This window comes from Stylophora pistillata, chromosome 2 (genome assembly GCF_964205215.1).
Source record: "Stylophora pistillata chromosome 2, jaStyPist1.2, whole genome shotgun sequence".
NCBI lineage: Eukaryota > Metazoa > Cnidaria > Anthozoa > Scleractinia > Pocilloporidae > Stylophora > Stylophora pistillata.
The window spans coordinates 46,789,878-46,809,877 of NC_142520.1; the positions used below are offsets into that span (position 1 = coordinate 46,789,878).

The 20,000-nt window shown below is 39.6% G+C and overlaps 1 pseudogene across 1 annotated transcript; it reads right to left on the reverse strand.

The window, feature by feature from the left end:
- Nucleotides 1-903: 903 nt before the first annotated feature.
- Nucleotides 904-3,872, reverse strand: LOC148739898 (uncharacterized; annotated as a pseudogene). The gene is made up of 5 exons (XR_015996837.1): nucleotides 3,672-3,872; nucleotides 3,286-3,391; nucleotides 2,714-2,944; nucleotides 2,022-2,317; nucleotides 904-1,681 (listed from the first exon to the last, which is right to left on the reverse strand). The product of XR_015996837.1 is annotated as an uncharacterized LOC148739898 (transcript).
- Between the last annotated feature and the right edge of the window lie 16,128 nt (nucleotides 3,873-20,000).

Below are 20,000 nucleotides of genomic sequence, written 5' to 3' on the forward strand. Positions count from 1 at the left end.
CATGCCACAGAAATTCTGCAGCCCCCTTTGTGACCACATGCCACAAAAATTCTGAAGCCCCCTTTGTGACCGCATGCCGCAGAAATTCTGCAGCCCCCCTTTGTAACCACATGCCACAGAAACTCTGCAGCCTCATTTGTGACCACCTGCGGCAGACATTCTGCAGCCTCATTTGTGACCACCTGCCGCAGAAATTCTGCAGCCTCATTTGTGACCACCTGCCACAGAAATTCTGAAGCCCCCTTTGTGACCGCATGCTGCAGAAATTCTGTAGCCCCCATTTGTAACCACATGCCACAGAATTTCTGCAGCCTCATTTGTGACCACCTGCGGCAGAAATTCTGCAGCCTCATTTGTAACCACATGCCACAGAAATTCTGAAGCCCGCTTTGTGACCACATGCCACAGAGATTCTGCAGCCCCCTTTGTGACCGCATGCTGCAGAAATTCTGCAGCCCCCCTTTGTGGCCGCATGCCGCGGAAATTCTGCAGCCTCATTTGTGACCACCTGCCAAAGAAATTCTGGAGCCCCCTTTGTGACTGCATGCCACAGAAATTCTGCAGCGCCCTTTTGTGACCGCATGCCGCAGAAATTCTGCAGGCCCCCTTTGTAACCACATGCCGCAGAAATTCTGCAGTCTCATTTGTGACAACATGCCACAGAAATTCTGAAGCCCCCTTTGTGACCGCATGCCGCAGAAATTCTGCAGTCTCATTTGTGACCACATGCCACAGAAAATTCTGCAGCCCCCTTTGTGACCGCATGCCACAGAAACTCTGCAGCCCCCCCTTCGTGACCACATGTCACAGAAACTCTACAGCCCCATTTGTGACTGCATCCCACAGAAATTCTGCAGCCCTATTTGTGACTGCATGCCGCAGAAATTCTGCAACCCCCTCAAATATTGAAACTGAAGAAATCTTGGGCCACCTGAAATGATGGTATGTTGCAGAAATTCTGAGGCCCTCACAGAATGGTCATACATTGCAGATTGACCGAATATTCCTTTACACTCCCAAAATCACAACTTCTTGAATGACTTCAATAGCTATGTCTTATTAAGTCAATCTAAGAATTCTCTAACAAATGTTTAAAACTATTTACAAACTATTAATGGTATTCACACAAAAAATACTTCTACTGTATGTACTGTCTTGGAGTCCAGAGGCAAGGACAAGGTAGTGCTTTTAGGTTTCCCTTGTTTACACAAACTTGTTTGAAACAGTTAAACATATTTGCATGTACATTATTTAAAGACAATTTAGTCAAACTAGAAAGAACAAGACAGTGCTGATGCATTATTCATGATCTTGAGTTTTTAAGTCCATTATACCGATCTTTTAGAAAATTTCTCGTCGTTGCCATAAGTTTGCTGTCCTCAGTGAGCTGGAAAGAACTGCAAACAATACATGTTTTACCCAGCCTTTCCACCCATGGTTGTGCTCTTCTGCGGGGTATGTGCTGAGGAGACCACTTCCCTAGATATGTTCCTTTCCAATAGTGCACTTTTAAATAGTTATCCTCAATGGAAATTACTTTTCTTATCACTGGCTCCTTTTCATAGTTGCTAAAGTACAAGGCCACAAAGCAGCCAACTTCCAGAGAGGTAAGAAAATCATCATCCACCATCTCCACTGGTGCTTCCCTTTCTCTGGGATTTCTATATCGGCCAGTGCAAATCTGAAAAGTTTAAATATCAAAAGCATAAATGATACTATTGCAAAGCATCTTCTTACACATGATATTATCAAATACATTCAACATTGCTGGTGTTGAAATATAACACAATCATACATGTACATAAAAAGTCGATTTGGCTGAAAATCAAAGTTATTGTTTGTATAATTATCATGGCATGAAATAGTCAATCGCCCGCTGGCGACCAATTGTGAAATTCTGATCACCAGTGCAAAGTTTTTAGTCGCACTGGTGACCAGGAAAGCGCAATTTCAGACCCTGCCTTTTCCCATAGCTCTGGGAGCAATATTTAATCTTATTCCATTTCTCATCATGTACTCACTTCTTGGGTAGGCTGGATTTCTCTTCCCCTAAGCTCTAAGAAATCATTTGGGATTTGGGCAGCCAAAGGTAGTGGTGCAGTTTTTCCAGCAGTTTTCAGTGTATCCACTAGCCAATCATAATGATCAGGCACTGCTGCTATTTCTCTCTCAACATTTTCCAGCCAACTTCCCAACAATCTGATGCTGCTTGAGGCATATTCTGTTGATACTTGTTAAGTATATCTCTCTTTAATGCCTCCAAATCCAATTTGGCCAGGGAAGGAATTACAAGATTAGGCTTTCCATGAGGCATGCTCTGTTCAATCAAATGCAAAAAGAAAAAAAATTAGCAAACAAGATAAATGCTTAGATACTGGCATAACAGAAACATCAGAACTGAAAGCATCAAAGTAGTCTAGTGATTGCCGCATGTTTACAGGTTTTACAATCTCCTTATCCAAACAAGTGCAAAAATAATTTCAGCAAAGAATTTCCTTCACGTACCACACAATTTTACTGGTCATTTTCTATTGTTTTGCATACTAGGTAAATACACAGCATTCAAACTGCAAACTTTAATTTTCCTCTTTAATTCAGTTCTATTTCTCAAATCAATTTTAGTCAAAAGTTTGAAGCTCTAGACAGACTTTTTGGTCCCAACAATAGTGAAGAGAAGGAAACAATGGAAGGACACAAAAAATGATGTGCACACCTTGAGGATTACAATTGGCCCTTGCCACCGCTCATGGCTCCAGTTTCTGTAGTGCATTGTAGCTTTCCCTTCATCGTTTAACTTAAATTTAAAGCACTTTGGAACAGTGTGCTCATGTAGTTCCTCTGCATAATCTGAAATCCATGACTTTATGTCATAGACAATCTGCAACATAAAATAATGGCTTGGGAGTAGGATGCTTCATGCAATCTTCCAGTGCCTTGAGTAATTCTGTACAAAGGGGAGAATTCAAGTTGATGAAATTTAGAATTACATTGCACTGCTAACACATGCACTGTATAACTTGTAAGTTTCTCTCTATATGCCCTCCCTATCTCACACACCCTCTACTTTTGAAATAAGAGTGTGCTGACAGATTGATGCCACTCTTAAATTCTCATTCCTTTATTGAGGCAAATATAAATGAATATAAATGAGTGGCATCAGGCCCAATGTTTTTTCTCTGCATTTAGCCTGAAACACGGGCACATCAAGACTGCAATAATAAAACAACAATTAACAAAAGCACTAACCTTCATGTAATGTTATGATCTCTTGTCAATATTTATTACCTGGAACTGTATAAACATCCAGCTTATCCAAGTGCTTCAAATAAACACCGAAAAAAGCATCAATATCCTCATGAGTATGACCCACTGGGAGAAAGTTTACTCTGATCTGCAGTTAACAAACAAACCGCAGTTCTTACTACATTACTGACTCTGTTGAATGATCAACTCTTTGTGTTATTGCTTTGTAAATTGAGGCTGCTTTGGATTTAACGTCACTTAAAAATGTTATTCTTTTATCCATTTACCCATCTAAAAACCACAAAGAAAAAAGTGAACTCTGCTAGCAGGGAACTTAGCTTATTACAGCACTTTAAAAAAATAAGATTATCATGAAAGAGTTCAAGAGTCTACTCTGTGCAATGTTGGAAGTTCTAAGCTCCCCAAACCTCAAAAATCCCCTCTTCAACAAGAAGTGCTGGTAGAGCAAACATGAACCGGTTCTTGTTTTCTCTAACGCAGTTGTCAAACTGTAGATATAGTACAGGAGTTAGGTCATAGTTTGCAGCCCATCTCACAAGAACATCCAAAAGAACTGTCATGGTCAGATTGGAGTCATGGGGAAATTGATAATAGCCAAATACAAACATAATCATAAGCATGGAAGCGCTTCGAAATATGCACATCCACTTCTAGGCTAGAATTCCAACTCACCATAGTCGCTTTCTTCTCTTGTACAAATGTTTGTTCGTTATGAGACGCACTTGACTCTATTGGCACCAATGCTACTTCACTGGAAGGGAAAGACTAAGGAATCGGGCGCGAGATGGCCATATTGAAACGTGTTGCTTAACGCTTCTTACGGTCAACCTTTGTTGATTTGGGTTCTGGTACACTGTGATCACCTTGGTTTCTCTCATACTTCCTAAGGTGGTATCCATGATTCGCGCTTTCGTTTTGAAGCGTCACTGTAGCTTTGAAGGTTCCTGATGTATGGTGGCCGTTTATTTTTGTACTGGTTGCCAGAGGAAGCAAGTCAAACTAAAAAACAAATAAAGATTATTTTAAATATTGAATAACATTTGAGCGTTTAACGAAATTTTAACTTACAATCCGTAGCGCATTCCATACATCTTTCAGATCTTTTCGTGATCTCTGGCTGACCGTTATTTTGAATATTGGATTTTTCGCGACTTTAAATAAAAAGAGGGGTTGGTCCCCTGACTCCCTGGGACAACGCTCTGGCGCCAAAACTATAAAACACTAAGTGCAAATCAATCCATCTTTTGTAATAATGAGGGTAAAACACGTTTGCAGTCACATTCAAAGTTGTGATTGGCTTCTGTATTTCTCACCTTTGCCGTGATCACAACTCGAGTCGGGGTTTCAATTCTTTGTTTCCTTGACAACTTTTGGCCACAAACCTTTCATTTGTAGTACGTTCGATTCTTCTCGATTATTTCTACATAGAGTGAGTTCACATAATTATTTATATCATCTTCAAAACATGGATCCAAGATTAATCCATCGTCCAAAGGCAGGGTACACATCAGAGAAATCAGCAAAAATTTCGTGTGCTTCTCTTGAGACTGCAATCAGGCAAGCCAGCGGATTCTCTTTACAAGCCAATGACAATTCCCAAAGTATCCACGTGATCATGCCCGTGATCGGAAACAAAGAAAGACTCCATTTCGCGCTCGGTTTTGAATGTATTTTGCACCGGTTGATCGTTCGTGTGTTAAGCTCTTTCTTTTCTCGACTGTTTTGCTTAACATAGCATCTCTAACGATGGGTTTTACCGTTTTTCAATGGGAAAACCAGAACATGGTGAGTGGTATAAATGAAAAGCAAGTCGGTGGCGCTGTGGAGATAAAAGAAGGGACCACTGTTCACATATCGACTGGCCGGTACAAGGGTCGAGCGGCCATTTATAAATGTAAGATTTTGAAAGTTTGTGATGAGTTCAAATTGCGATATTCGGTACATGATCAAAACTGAGAATCCATTCGGTCACTTGCATGCCACAGTTTCTTAAGCTTACGCTTTACAATGAAATAACTCCATCAATAAGCTGAAGGTTTCAGGATTATTTTAGTCACGTTTGACAAGCTGCGAGCCCAGCAGAAAAAGATAAACAGCTGCTTAGTCTACAGTTGAGGATAACTTCGTTACAATTTATTGTTACAGTTACGGCAAGATTTTAATGCAAAAAATCAATTATTTAACTGTAATATTAAGCCCTTCACTCCCAAGAGTGTTAAGGTGGCTCGTACCAGTTTCCTCGCGCGGGGAACAGGTTACTCTTGCGTGACGCGCGCGAGAGAAACGTGCGAAAGAAGCGCGAGATCAAAAGATGAAAATTCAAAACAAAGATGGCGGCGCGTGGAATTTTTTCTACTTTTGTGAGAAGTTTACCTAAGAGCTTGTATTTGATGTGTTGAGCGGCCACTATGAATGCAGGAGATCTATAGAAACTAAGATAACGAAGACGATTTTCGGAGAAGTAAAGGTTGCTTCACTTCAGAAGAAATATTCAACCGATATGAAATCTTGCGACGGCGAAAAAAGAAGAACTCAAGTGAAGGATAATCTACCTGAAGTGGAAGAAGACTTTGAAACTTCAAGGAAAATAATATGATATAGCCAGAAGTCATGTGTAGGATTTCTAAGATGAGCTCGGGAGGCTGTCTTTGATGGCTGTTTAATGATTTTCTTAGCAGTAACCATCTGTAAACATCAGATCGTAGGTGCTCGCGCGAGCACACGCAATTGTCAGCGGTAGCTAAAACAGATCATGAGCAAATGTCGATCTTATAGAATCCAGATTTTTCAAACGCGCGTGGAAATTACTAAACTCACGAAAGCTATTGCATGAAAACAAGTCCGGTGACCCCTTCTTTTTATTGTTCCAATATGATAATAACGTCGAAAGGAATCATCAGAAAAAAAACTACAAAATTCTACGGAAGGAAATTTGTGATGTGTGAAAATTGTACTTTTTGTAGATTTTCTGAAATTCCGCTCCGTATAATTTTTTAAAAATCTTTGTGCATTTTCCTTTTCAAGTGCCAAAAGCAATCACTGAAAAAAATCAGGGGGTCACCAGGTTAGTTTTCGAATTATTTAAGCCACAAGCTAAAAAACGTATCTGAATAAGCCTAGGAAAGCGTTGCCACGGAAACTGCTAGTGACGAAATGACACTTATTTTTGGATAACCAATGATTATGTAATTCAACCCCTTAAAAGTGTTCAACTGGCCTTGGTCAGTCTTTCTGTTGTATTCTTTCAAAGTTACAAACCATCAAAAAGATGAAAACCGGTACGAGCCACCTTAAGTCAAAATTGACTACAAATCTTTGAATTTCAATTTGCAGAATCAACAAAAACAGTGTAACATGAAAATGCTGCTTGACAGCATACAGCTATATATACATTGTAGTATAGTCTTTGGTGCAAGTAAAGTGGAGACTTTTTCATTCCAAATTAAAGGTGTTTCCAAGGAATTTTCATGGTGCTTGCATATTCCCAAGAACCCCCTGAAAATTCAGGGAAAATTTTCATGGTCAATGAATTTTTTTGCATATTCACAGGATACTCATGGGTCATGATTTGCTGCAACCCATTAAAACCTAGTGAATTTTAACACCATGAATTTTTTTGACAAGATCATCATATTTTGGCCATAACTGAAGGACTGTGTAAACACATTTGTGATGGGACACTGGTCAGCGTCAAGGCAAATAATCCCAAGACATTGCTCTGTTACAAATAACAATAATTTAATATTTGTAGAACCTGTGGCCTCACAGTGTAGCAGTATGGAACCACTACCTGTTGGAGCCTACACTTGGCTTGTGAAGAAGCTGTCAAGGGAAGGGGACACTAGTGGATGTTTGCAGCAAAACAGGATATGCTACGGTGGCAGCCTTAAAGGAAGGCCGAAATGCAGTGTGGCTAAGCACTGAATCAGAATGCGAACTAGCAAGCTTACAGACAAGGGTTTCTACCCTCCTGTGAAGCTTTTAAATTAAAAGTTGGGAATCTCCACAGTATTTAAGCATAAAATAGTGACAATTTATGATATTCAAATTTGGAAATATTTTGAATGGACCCCTTAATTTTGTGGCTGCCATCTTGGGAAGGGTTCATAGTGCCTCTCTATACACAAAATTTCATTAGTTAACTTGAAAAAAACTAAGAAAAAGGGGGCCAATGAAAAAGACCTGGAATTTTTAGGGTGAAAAATTGAATATTTATCTTTGTAAAATCCACCACTATGCTATACAATACTGTGGGGTTGCCCAACTTAACCCTCAGTGTAGTCTTTTCTTTTGCACAATTGACTGAATTTCTGCAGCATGGAACATCTTGGGCTACAGAATTTTTGCAGCATTGAACATCTTGGGCAGCAAAATCTCTGCTGCATGGAACATCTTGGGATGAAGAGTTTCTGTAGCGCAGGGTATTTCAGGCTGCAGAATTTCTGCGGCGTGGGGCATTTGGGACTGCAGAATTTCTGCAGCATGGGACATCTAGGGCTGCAGAATTTCTGCAGTGTAGGGTATTTCATGCTGCAAAATTTCTGCGGCATGGGGCATCTGGGACTAGAATTTCTGCAGCATGGGACTTCTTGGGCTGCAGAATTTCTGCAGCATCTTGGGCTGCAGAATTTTTGCAGCTTGGAACATTTTGAGAAAGCAATTTGAGAAATACATTATTTGTGATTATTTTTTTGAATGCAATGTCTAGTTATCCTGTTAAGTAAGTCGTGTAATCTCATTTTCTACTGTCTTTGTTGTAACAGTGGCAGACATGCCTCTGAATAGTTGCGTTTTTCTTCCTTCAGAAACATTTCTAATAAAATAAAGGATACAGAAGCTCCTATGATTGTCCGTCCAACTTATATGTATACAATTGAGGGATTTTTTTTTTTATGTCAGTGAAATAAGGAGAAATTTTGTGAGTGTAATTCGTGTAAACTTAACAGTCCGCAATGAAACCCAAACTTTGCATTTTTTTTCTAAGCCACCATTTCAGTATCCGTAAGTTTTGCAATAAAATTCCTTCCTCAAAAAATCATGGATTCCGTGTGTTTTCGCAAAAATGCTACGACTTTTGTGCCTTAATTTTACTAGGTCGATAGAAAAAGGCATTTTTTTGCGGAAACTAGCTCTCAATTACCCTTGAAAAGCCCATTTTTGTTGGAAAATGCTATTTTGGAAAAACGCAAAATATTTTGGAAAGCTTTCATTACACACTGTCATTGAACGTGGTCCTCATCATAAGCCAGGTGACGATGATATCAGGGAGGGGGAGGGTAAGATGCCGAGACAAATATATAACTTATTCTGGTGCACGTGGTTGCAAAACATATTCTTCAAAATGGGTGACTACTAAGTGTTAATAATAGTTATTAAAAATATACTATGATAAAATTGAAGCATATAACATGTTAAGATGTTAGCAACTATCATGATAAAATTTTCACTATGTAAATTTGATGTAAGTACGATCTTTTTTTTTTGGAAAAAAGAAAGATTTTTAAAAATCGAGTTTCCAGATGGGATTTGAACCCACGACCCTCCGTGATCTAGTCGGATGCTCTAACCACTGAGCTACAGGAGACTCTATGGTGAGCAAGGGTCAATTAGTGGGTATTGACTGGAACCGCATCACGCGGCTACACAGCCAAACATCAGCTAGCGCATAGAAGCTCACTAACAGCATCACGCTGTCACATTAAAGCATCACATGCATTAAAGCATCACATGCAGCCAACCAGCCTCCAAAGTGAGCATGTAAAGATGAAATAAACAATTTTTAAAAATCGAGTTTCCAGATGGGATTTGAACCCACGACCCTCCGTGATCTAGTCGGATGCTCTAACCACTGAGCTACAGGAGACTCTATGGTGAGCAAGGGTCAATTAGTGGGTATTGACTGGAACCGCATCACGCGGCTACACAGCCAAACATCAGCTAGCGCATAGAGGCTCACTAACAGCATCACGCTGTCACATTAAAGCATCACATGCATTAAAGCATCACATGCAGCCAACCAGCCTCCAAAGTGAGCATGTAAAGATGAAATAAACAATTTTTAAAAATCGAGTTTCCAGATGGGATTTGAACCCACGACCCTCCGTGATCTAGTCGGATGCTCTAACCACTGAGCTACAGGAGACTCTATGGTGAGCAAGGGTCAATTAGTGGGTATTGACTGGAACCGCATCACGCGGCTACACAGCCAAACATCAGCTAGCGCATAGAAGCTCACTAACAGCATCACGCTGTCACATTAAAGCATCACATGCATTAAAGCATCACATGCAGCCAACCAGCCTCCAAAGTGAGCATGTAAAGATGAAATAAACAATTTTTAAAAATCGAGTTTCCAGATGGGATTTGAACCCACGACCCTCCGTGATCTAGTCGGATGCTCTAACCACTGAGCTACAGGAGACTCTATGGTGAGCAAGGGTCAATTAGTGGGTATTGCGCTAGCTGATGTTTGGCTGTGTAGCCGCGTGATGCGGTTCCAGTCAATACCCACTAATTGACCCTTGCTCACCATAGAGTCTCCTGTAGCTCAGTGGTTAGAGCATCCGACTAGATCACGGAGGGTCGTGGGTTCAAATCCCATCTGGAAACTCGATTTTTAAAAATTGTTTATTTCATCTTTACATGCTCACTTTGGAGGCTGGTTGGCTGCATGTGATGCTTTAATGCATGTGATGCTTTAATGTGACAGCATGATGCTGTTAGTGAGCTTCTATGCGCTAGCTGATGTTTGGCTGTGTAGCCGCGTGATGCGGTTCCAGTCAATACCCACTAATTGACCCTTGCTCACCATAGAGTCTCCTGTAGCTCAGTGGTTAGAGCATCCGACTAGATCACGGAGGGTCGTGGGTTCAAATCCCATCTGGAAACTCGATTTTTAAAAATTGTTTATTTCATCTTTACATGCTCACTTTGGAGGCTGGTTGGCTGCATGTGATGCTTTAATGCATGTGATGCTTTAATGTGACAGCATGATGCTGTTAGTGAGCTTCTATGCGCTAGCTGATGTTTGGCTGTGTAGCCGCGTGATGCGGTTCCAGTCAATACCCACTAATTGACCCTTGCTCACCATAGAGTCTCCTGTAGCTCAGTGGTTAGAGCATCCGACTAGATCACGGAGGGTCGTGGGTTCAAATCCCATCTGGAAACTCGATTTTTAAAAATTGTTTATTTCATCTTTACATGCTCACTTTGGAGGCTGGTTGGCTGCATGTGATGCTTTAATGCATGTGATGCTTTAATGTGACAGCATGATGCTGTTAGTGAGCTTCTATGCGCTAGCTGATGTTTGGCTGTGTAGCCGCGTGATGCGGTTCCAGTCAATACCCACTAATTGACCCTTGCTCACCATAGAGTCTCCTGTAGCTCAGTGGTTAGAGCATCCGACTAGATCACGGAGGGTCGTGGGTTCAAATCCCATCTGGAAACTCGATTTTTAAAAATTGTTTATTTCAAAAAGAAAGATATTACAGTAAACCTCGATATATGTGCTTTACATTTATCAAAACAGAAGTCGAGTGCACGTTGGCTTAGTCCGAGTGTATGGCCGTTGTTTTTGTAACTTTTTGTCTTAGGTCGTCATGGCGTCATTGTTTCTGCCTGCTATCGATTTTCTCATTATTCCTAATGGTCCTTTTGTTTTTCGTTTGAGTTCAGGGATGATCATATCTCCTTCTTGAGGACAGTCTGTCAACTGACAATGTCGTCCTGGATTTATTAGCATAATGTTTGTGTAAGAAATAAACACATGGTCATTTAGTGCAGTCCTTACTAAAGGAAAGGCCATACTGTTTAAAGGGAGGAGGGGAGGGTAAGTTATCAAGAAAACTGGTAAAGAAAAATTTTTGGAACAATTGCACACAATCTCCCTTTACTTTTGTCTAAGATTTTCAACAGCGGGTTCATTCGTAACGGCACAAATATTAAAGGCAAAACTTGGGTAAGCCACAGTGCCTGGTATACCTGGTAAGTTCCAACATAAAAGTCACAGGTTAACCATCTTACTCATTTACTCTGATTAACATGTGACCTAGCTTCGACCTTCGCTCCCTCTCCCCCCCCCCCACCCTCCCTCTTCTCGCTTTCACCATTGCACTTGCAAGAAAAAATAAAATCCCTGTCCACGTAAACAGAACATTCCTACTTCGTAGCTGATTTCATTTGGACCTAAGACATCGCTGCTCATATTTGCTGGTAGTCTTACCAATGCGCGATGGATTTGACGCGTTCCTTACACAAATAATACAGACTCTGAACGTACAGCCCCAACAGCTGGGTATTGTTACTGAAAATGCCTGATGGTAATTTCTTCAACTGGTTATTGTTTAACGCCCTAACAAAAGTAATATAAAAAGGTATTGATTCAATTGCGCTTTTAAAGATAGTGCAGGAGCTGTGTTTGCTCGAAAATGTCGTACGTCATATATGGAGAGCTAAGATAGGATTACGAACTTTAATCTGGGACAAAAACAATTGAGACTTGTTTTTGTGTGTGCATGTGTAAAGCGCTGAAAAGCAGCCGAATGCTTTACACTTGCCTTTTCTCCCTTCTCCCATTACTCGTTGCCGCAATACATAGGGCTTGACATTACACACTGTCATTGAACGTGGTCCTCATCATAAGCCAGGTGACGATGATATCAGGGAGGGGCAAGGTAAGATGCCGAGACAAATATATAACTTATTCTGGTGCACGTGATTGCAAAACATAATCTTCCAAATGGATGACTACTAGGTGTTAAAAAATCTCAACTTAAATAGGATGCGATAGACGGGCATACGCGTGCATACTAGCACAAAAAAAACATCTGCAATTAAAAATCCTGTATGAGTGTTGTCTACATGACGTCATGAAACATTGCGTCACGGTCCAACTTTTTAAATCTTAAGCTAGCCTCAAATTTTAGTTCCGCATTTTTCCGCTGATTTTTATGGCCCTTGGGACTCTTTATTCACTTGATATCGCACAGAAAGATCTTGGCATCAAAAGCAGTTTAAATGGCGTCGGTTGAAAGGTCTTAAAACGTGTGGGAGAAATCACTACATTTAAAGTCGAGCTGCGATGGCTTATTCGGGACGGTTGAGGACACACATTCCATCACTATTAAGTAAATTTGATGTATGTATGTACGATCTTGTTTTTTTTGGGAAAAAAATAAACACTCTAGTAAACCTCGACATATGTGCTTTACACTTATCAAAACAGAAGTCGAGTGGACGTTGGCCTAGTCCGAGTGTATGGCCGTTGTTTTTGTGACTTTTTGTCTTAGGTCGTCATGGCGTCATTGTTTCTGCCAGCTATCGATTTTCTCATCATTCCTAATGGTCCTTTTGTTTTTCGTTTCAGCTCATGGATGATCATATCTCCTTCTTGAGGACAGTCTGTCAACTGGCAATGTCGTCCTGGATTTATTAGCATAATGTTTGTGTAAGAAGTAAACATATGGTCATTTAGTGCAGTCCTTATTAAAGGAAAGGCCATACTGTTTGAAGGGAGGAAAGGAGGGTAAGCTATCAAGAAAGCTGGTAAAGGAAAATGTTTGAAACAATTGCACAAAATCTCCCTATACTTTTGTCTAAGATTTTAATCAGCGGGTTCATTCGTAACGACACAAGTGTTAAAGGCAAAAAGATAAGCCACAGTGCCTGGTATGCTTGTAGTTGAGTTCCAGCATATAAGTCACAGGTTAACCACCTTACTCAGTTACTCCTAGTCAACAAAATTTGTATTAAAAATTTCTCGTACAGCGTGATACTTTTTGATTGGCGCTTAAGAAGAAATTCACTCTTGGTTGCCACAGTTGAGTCATATCACTGATGACAACCTGGGTATATTCTCTACATTGAATGTTTTTCTTGTGGACACTGTGGTTGGTTCATTCAATTTCTGTAAATAATCTTTCATTTTCGGTACCTCTGTCCTATCAGAACTAAAAATGTTTAAGGTCAAAAAGTCAGTGTGCTCTGCAAATCTGCTGGTTTCTTTCCCAGCGTGAGATAAAATACGGGCATTCTTTAAAAAAAATGAAGGAAGGGTCCTAACTTACAAGACGACCAGCTTGGTATTGTCAGTGAATATGCCTGGTGGTAATTCCTTCAACAAGTTGTGGCTCATATCCCTGCCAAGAAATGGTAGAGAGTGGCGTTCATTACGATGTATTCGTTAATGAAGTTAAATTAGAAGGTATAAACTTTATTTAAGTGTCTATGTTTTTAGCAATAGGCTTATCTCTGGTAATGCTGTATTTTCCTACATGCTTTAATATGAGGGCTCAAACAAACCTCTATAACTCTATCAGCTATGAATCTAACCTATTTTGTCCTTAACCAGGACTGGTAAGTTGTGGATTTTCATCTTTGGAGATTGTGTAATAATTCTCTTATTAAGGAGCTCCATTTAAACTCAGAGCTTGAAGGAGGGAGGGTATTAGGTTAATATCCAAGGAGGAGGGTAGGGGAGGAAGGGTTCGAATTTTCTTGCGGTAAATTAAATTTGATCCCAGAAATTTGTTTCCTCTTCCTTGCGCAGTGACACCAAAGCATCATTAGTGATGCAGTCGAGGTAACTGGAAGTTTCGCCCGTTGTAATTTCCCTCCACCTCACCAAGTTCTTGTTAAAAGATATTATCGTACACTTTGCTTGTCCAGGAAAGAAAAGCTCCACGAAGGATTGTTTTCGGAACCAGTGCCCAACGTTTCAATGATTCCAGCGGAAGTCATCGTGTCATAGCAGACCTTCTCAGGACTACCCTTACCCGGATGATCAGACTACGCGACCAGTAATCAATTGAGGTATATTTGAGGTGTTCATGTAAAGGTTGGGGGGTGTTTATCATGATTTTTGGAAGCTAAAAAGGCTAGGTATTGCGATCGTAGATTACTTGGAGAGGACTACTTCACATTCCTATCAAAGATCATTAAAACAAAGTGTCGAAGATGGATTTTTTGGTTAACTGTTAGATCGATAAAAAAAAGAGTCTTGGCTTACAGCCATCCAAGCTGGGTGTAATTATTAAAGATGCCTTGGGGCAAGTCTCTCAGCTTGTTTTTGTTCAAGTATCTGTTAAGAAATTGTCAGAAACGTGTAAATCACATGCTGAATGCAACAGTTACGATAAGAATGACATCTAAACGCTTACTCTCTTCATTGTCTAAGCCATACATAAGGAAATATATAAAGAAAGCAGCTAATAAATAACTATGAAATCATTGTATCAATACTTTCATGAAACCTCAATGCAAAGTATTTCAGTGCCTTTAATAGACTTGCAAAGACTAGCAAAAACTAACGATAAAAACCGACGTTTCGGTGTCATCATGACGCCATTGTCAAGGAGAAATAAAAATGAAGTTTGTGGCAAGGTGTAACACTAAATTAGCATAAATATGTTACGAGCTAATTAAACAAATACTTTTGCGCGAATTGAATCGCTTTGTTTAATTAGCTCGTAACATATTTATGCTAATTTAGTGTTACACCTTGCCACAAACTTCATTTTTATTTCTCCTTGACAATGGCATCATGATGACACCGAAACGTCGGTTTTTATCGTTATTTTTTGCTAGTCTTTGCATTTCTACATTTTTAATAGACTTGGACACTAAAGGAAGATTAACGGCTGGAAATAGCATAATTATGATAACGAGCACGCGACGTCTGACGGTAACTTGCATCAAAGATCACTCTTATCAGCCTAATAATCCATTACCGCCAGATCTTTTACCACTTTCTGATACATACAGTGAGAGCAGCACCAGCAATTCGCTCATTTAGTGCTTCTCATGATTGGCGTACTCACCTACTTACTTTCGTATCGAATAATTGTTCTAAGAAACGATTTGGAAATACATCAGACAAGAAATATAAGTGTCGGGAATACCTACCCTTCGGTGCACCTTGCGCCATTAGGATTAATGATAAAATGCGGTTTGTGAAGAGGCTAAGTTAAGGCGAATTTGCATAAAAGAGTGCCAGGCTAATTACATGAACACTTTAGTACAGAGAGAATCTGACTGTACATTCAATGCTGGTTTAAGATCTTGAATACACAGTATTTCATTAACAAGGCAGTCAAACTTGTTCGTACAATACTTGATTACATTGAAGCACTCTGTGAAATTGTTCGCAACAGCAGTGTTATGTTCTTTGATATAATACCTGTAAATAGATGACGCCTTTTGACGGTGTCCCTCAACGCGCGTGGTGGCCCTTTGTGTACCCTACATAACCTGCATCGCACACTTGAATAAATAAACAACGCATCGCTGAGTTATAATGTTAGGCTTGGGCTCACGCGACTTAGATCTTGTTTAAGCTTGCGGCTAATAAACACGGGTTGAATCGTCTTTTGCACCTTGTTGCTAAGATCTCTAAGTTTTCGTTTGACAGACTGCAGCATCCTGATCTTTATAGAGGATAACTATCCGGATAGCGTCATCGGTATGCTGTTTAGGATGGTCCACTCCGACTCTCGAGGTAATAAACCTGTCGTTAACGGAATCAATAAGGTAAATCGGATACCTCAGCTTACGGAAAACTTCTCTCAAACGTTCACACTCTTCTGAGAAATACGCCCAAGATGACGATAGCCGGTGCACGCGATCAAGAATGGTGACGAGCAAACCACACTTGTAGCGGCTGTCCACATGTTTATGATAGTATAAAATTAGCCCGGTGTTTGTCGGCTTAAAGTAAACCTTTTTTTCGACACATGGTGCGCAATTCAAAAGCTGCACCCCAAGGAAAGGGAGCATCTCAATTTTTTCTAACTCCATAGTGAAGCTAAAGGCGCTATGGGCGTCATTCAGGGTATCCAAAGATTCTATAGCTACTTCCCGATCTGGCATCCTGACTAGAGTGCCATGTACGTAGCGGCGGTAAAATTCTGGGAGTTTTGTTTTATTTCTTAAGGACCCTTCAATAGCGCACATGAATACATTAGCCAAAAGGGGTCCAAGGGGAAACCCCATAGCTACTCCATCGGTCTCTTCGATCGTATAGGGCTCCGTCCAACTGAAAAAGCTGCCCCTTTGTAGCAACATGTAGAAGATCAACGAAGTCAGTACTGGTCAAGTTTAGATCATAAGTGTCGTTGAACAAGTTGTTCTCGAAAGCTTTGCGTGCCAATATGTCAATTGTTTCGACTAAGGGTGCATTTGTCAAGAGCTTTTCAATTTAATCAAGAATTGCACAAATAAGTTTGACTGCCTTGTCAATGAAAGGCTGTGTATTCAAGATCTTAAACCAGCATTGAATGTACAGTCGGATTCTCTTCGGGCTAAATTATTCATGTAATTAGCTTGGCGGTATTTTATGCAAATTTGCTTCAACTTAGCCTCTTCACAAAATGCATTTTATCTTAAATTATGTAACCTTGACAATGGCAAAAGATGCACTTAACTTAGCCTCTTCCCAAACCACATTTTATCATTAATCATGTAACCTTGACACTGGCGCAAGATGCACCGAAATGTCGGTTTCTATCAAATATCTCTTGTCTAATAATTGTGGTATAGTTCAAATTTAGCGCTAGATGATCCACAAATTCATTCCTTGTCTAAAGTCTTCATACAAAAAATGTTGTTTATCCGAGGCTTCAAGATAGTTACATCAATTGGTGGTCAATTATTTAACTAATTAAATTTAGAAAAGTAGCGTCGGCAGACAAACTAAACTAGACTAAAAAATTTGATGTTTTTCACATCTTTCACGTTTTCGGGTTTGTGTGTGTTGCAACCATTGTTCAGTTTAAATTGAGAGTTAGAACTTAACTACATTTTAGATTCTTTGTTAGCGAGGTTCAACCACTTTCTGCACTCTTTGGTTAAGCCAAGCAAGAAAATCCCTCATTCTCCATTTTGTAATTATACTAGACGCTGAGGGTTAAATTTGTATCGTTTCATAAGACAAGCGTGTTACTAGTTCTTATAGAGGATCAAATCAAGTGACCAAATCCCACATGTAAGCCTTATTCTTGAGCCAGTTCCTCTGAAGAATACAAGACCACACCCGTTCTTGTAGATCTTAGAGAATATAGCCGATCTCGTGTGAAACATTGTGTGCATCAAGAATTGCCATGTATCGACTATCGCTCATCGTAAATAATATATTATCCAGGGGTTATCCTGATTAACTTGATGCCTACAATAGCATGAAAGGGATTTCTTAGGGAATAAGGCCTTAAAGAGGGAGGTGGTTCTACAATAGCATGAAAGCGATTCCTTTGGGAATAAGGCCTTAAAGAGGGAGGTAGTTTTACGATAGCATGCAAGGGATTCCTCTGAGAACAGAGCTTTTAGTGGGGAAGTAGTCCAAGAGATTAATCTTTTCTTGGTGTTCATAACTTTTTTAATCGTACTCACAATTTTGCCATAGCAAGTGGAAATTTCCTTGGAATTGAATTAAGTTTTTTTCCACCACAGTTCACACTCATGATAGTCTCCTGGAAGACGTCGCATTCGCACGGGTCTGGACACTCTAGAATAAGGTAAAAACAATCGTAAAGATGACTGAGATTGGCAGTTAAAATTCTTAAAATTTGAAAGGGCTAAGTCACTTATTTTGATAACGTAAATATTCCATTTAAAAAGATTGTAACGGTAAAATCACGGTTACCAAGACTAGACTTGAACGCTTTAAAGGCACAATGTACACTACCCATAAATAAGAACGAGGATGGTTTAAAAACCGAATTAAAGATGAACTTCAGGTACACTGTAGGCTGGCACCAAAATCGAAAAACTGTGGCATGGTAACTTCAATTGAAATAGCAATAAGTTTAGGCGTTTAAATGAGAGAATATCCTTTGTTTCCAATCATTTACGCTGTCTCCTTCAACAGATAACTACCTTACCACTAATAAGCATTCAAAACTATAAATAGCGTACAAGTTTAATCAAAGGGGTATTGAAAGTTACTTTTATTGGTTAAAGATTATTCCACAATCAAAGTAGCTTACTTAACCATCTTTTTGTGCGGTAAGAAGTGAGCAGATAAAAAAGTTCACGGAGGTTTACACAATCCAGTTATAAAAAGTACTGACATAGTTCTGCCAGGCGATGAAATCTCACCTTCAACTCTGAGGCTGATGTTCCTTTTAACTACTTCTCCATCTCTGTGTACCTCGCAGCTGTAATTCACGTTGTTTTCCGATGTTATATTAAGCTGAAATGTTATGCTGGTACTATTTTGAACAACGACACCACCTTTCTTCCATGCAATGTATGGAGCCGGCGCACCTTTCACTGGGCACCATAGGCTAGAAGTTCTGTTCAAAAATACAAACTGCGTCTTTGGTGCTTGCTCCATCGTTGGATTCACTGTGTTAGGTTTCGAAGAAAAAAAGAAAAATACTTGTTAGAATGAATATAGTATGGAGACACAGTATGTGAGGCCGGAACCAATTTTACTTGCACATCAAAAAATATCATTCCAATCCTGACACTATTCAATTTTCAGGCCTGGGTAACATAGGCGCTCTACTGTTTCCTTTTCCGTCTTTTTCTGTTCCTGTCTGTCTATATCTCAGATTTAAAGCAATATAAATTGGTATATTTACTTCTATAAAATAAAACGTGAACGTATTGAAGGTGAAATTACAATTAAGTAATTCGTATCTATCCATCTAACTATCTCCCTCTCTCTCTCTCTCTCTCTCTCTCTCTCTCTCTCTCTCTCTCTCTCTCTCTCTCTCTCTCTCTCTCTCTCTATATATATATATATATATATACATATGTGATATATATATTTAGTATAATTTCAGAGCTGAGCAAAGAGTTTCCAGCAATCTGATTGCTCGAGCGGTTTCCTATATGACGCTATATAAACCGCTCCACGCGGTTTATATAATATGTTCATAAATGTTACTAAAATGTTATGATTTTAGAAATTTCTCTGTTGTTCAGCTCTGAAATTATACTAAAACAATCATTCGCCTGAGGTTTGGTGAACATTGTCGAATAATCCCCTCGAATTTGTTTTGGGTATTATTCGACGAAATTCACCTCGCCTTCGGCGAATAATTGTTAAATATATATATGGGAAGTCTGTGTTTCCATTTTCCCGTATAACAGAGCTCAATACATAAAGTTAGAGCGCAATATATGTTGAGTAGAAAAATACGAGGACTACGTTTTTATCTCTACGAGCCTGTTTCGTAATTGCTCACTCATCGGGTGATTTTATTATAAAATTAAGAATTTGTTCATGCTTAGCGTGCGTATATTGAGTTCTGGATGCACGCGGGAAATTTGGAGAGCACGAAAATTGCGTAAGAGTAGCTCGAAGCGCAGCCGAGAGCTACTCTAGCTTTTTGAGAGCGACAACAAAGACCTGTACGAAGAAGCTTTTTTATTGTGAGATAGTGCAAAACTCTCAAAACGCACAAAAAAGTAAACAAACGTCTCCATTGGCTGGCCAAAAACACACAATATTTTATACTTTGGTTTGAGCAAGCGCATAATGATTCAGTTAATCAGCAACTGTTAATGAAAACCTCAAAATTAACGGGGAAAATAAAGAAAATCAAAGCTAAATGAAGTCAGGTATCACTATACCATGTTTTAAAACTCAACGATCCCACAAATTTGCGAAACGTGCGACTTGCGAGTTTTTTCGGCTTTGTCTTTGCTGCTTGTTGGATCAGGAAGGTCAATGCCGATAGAAAAACTAGGCAGTTCTTCGCTAGTTTCTTCCATATTTTAAAGAGAAGGAAAACTGT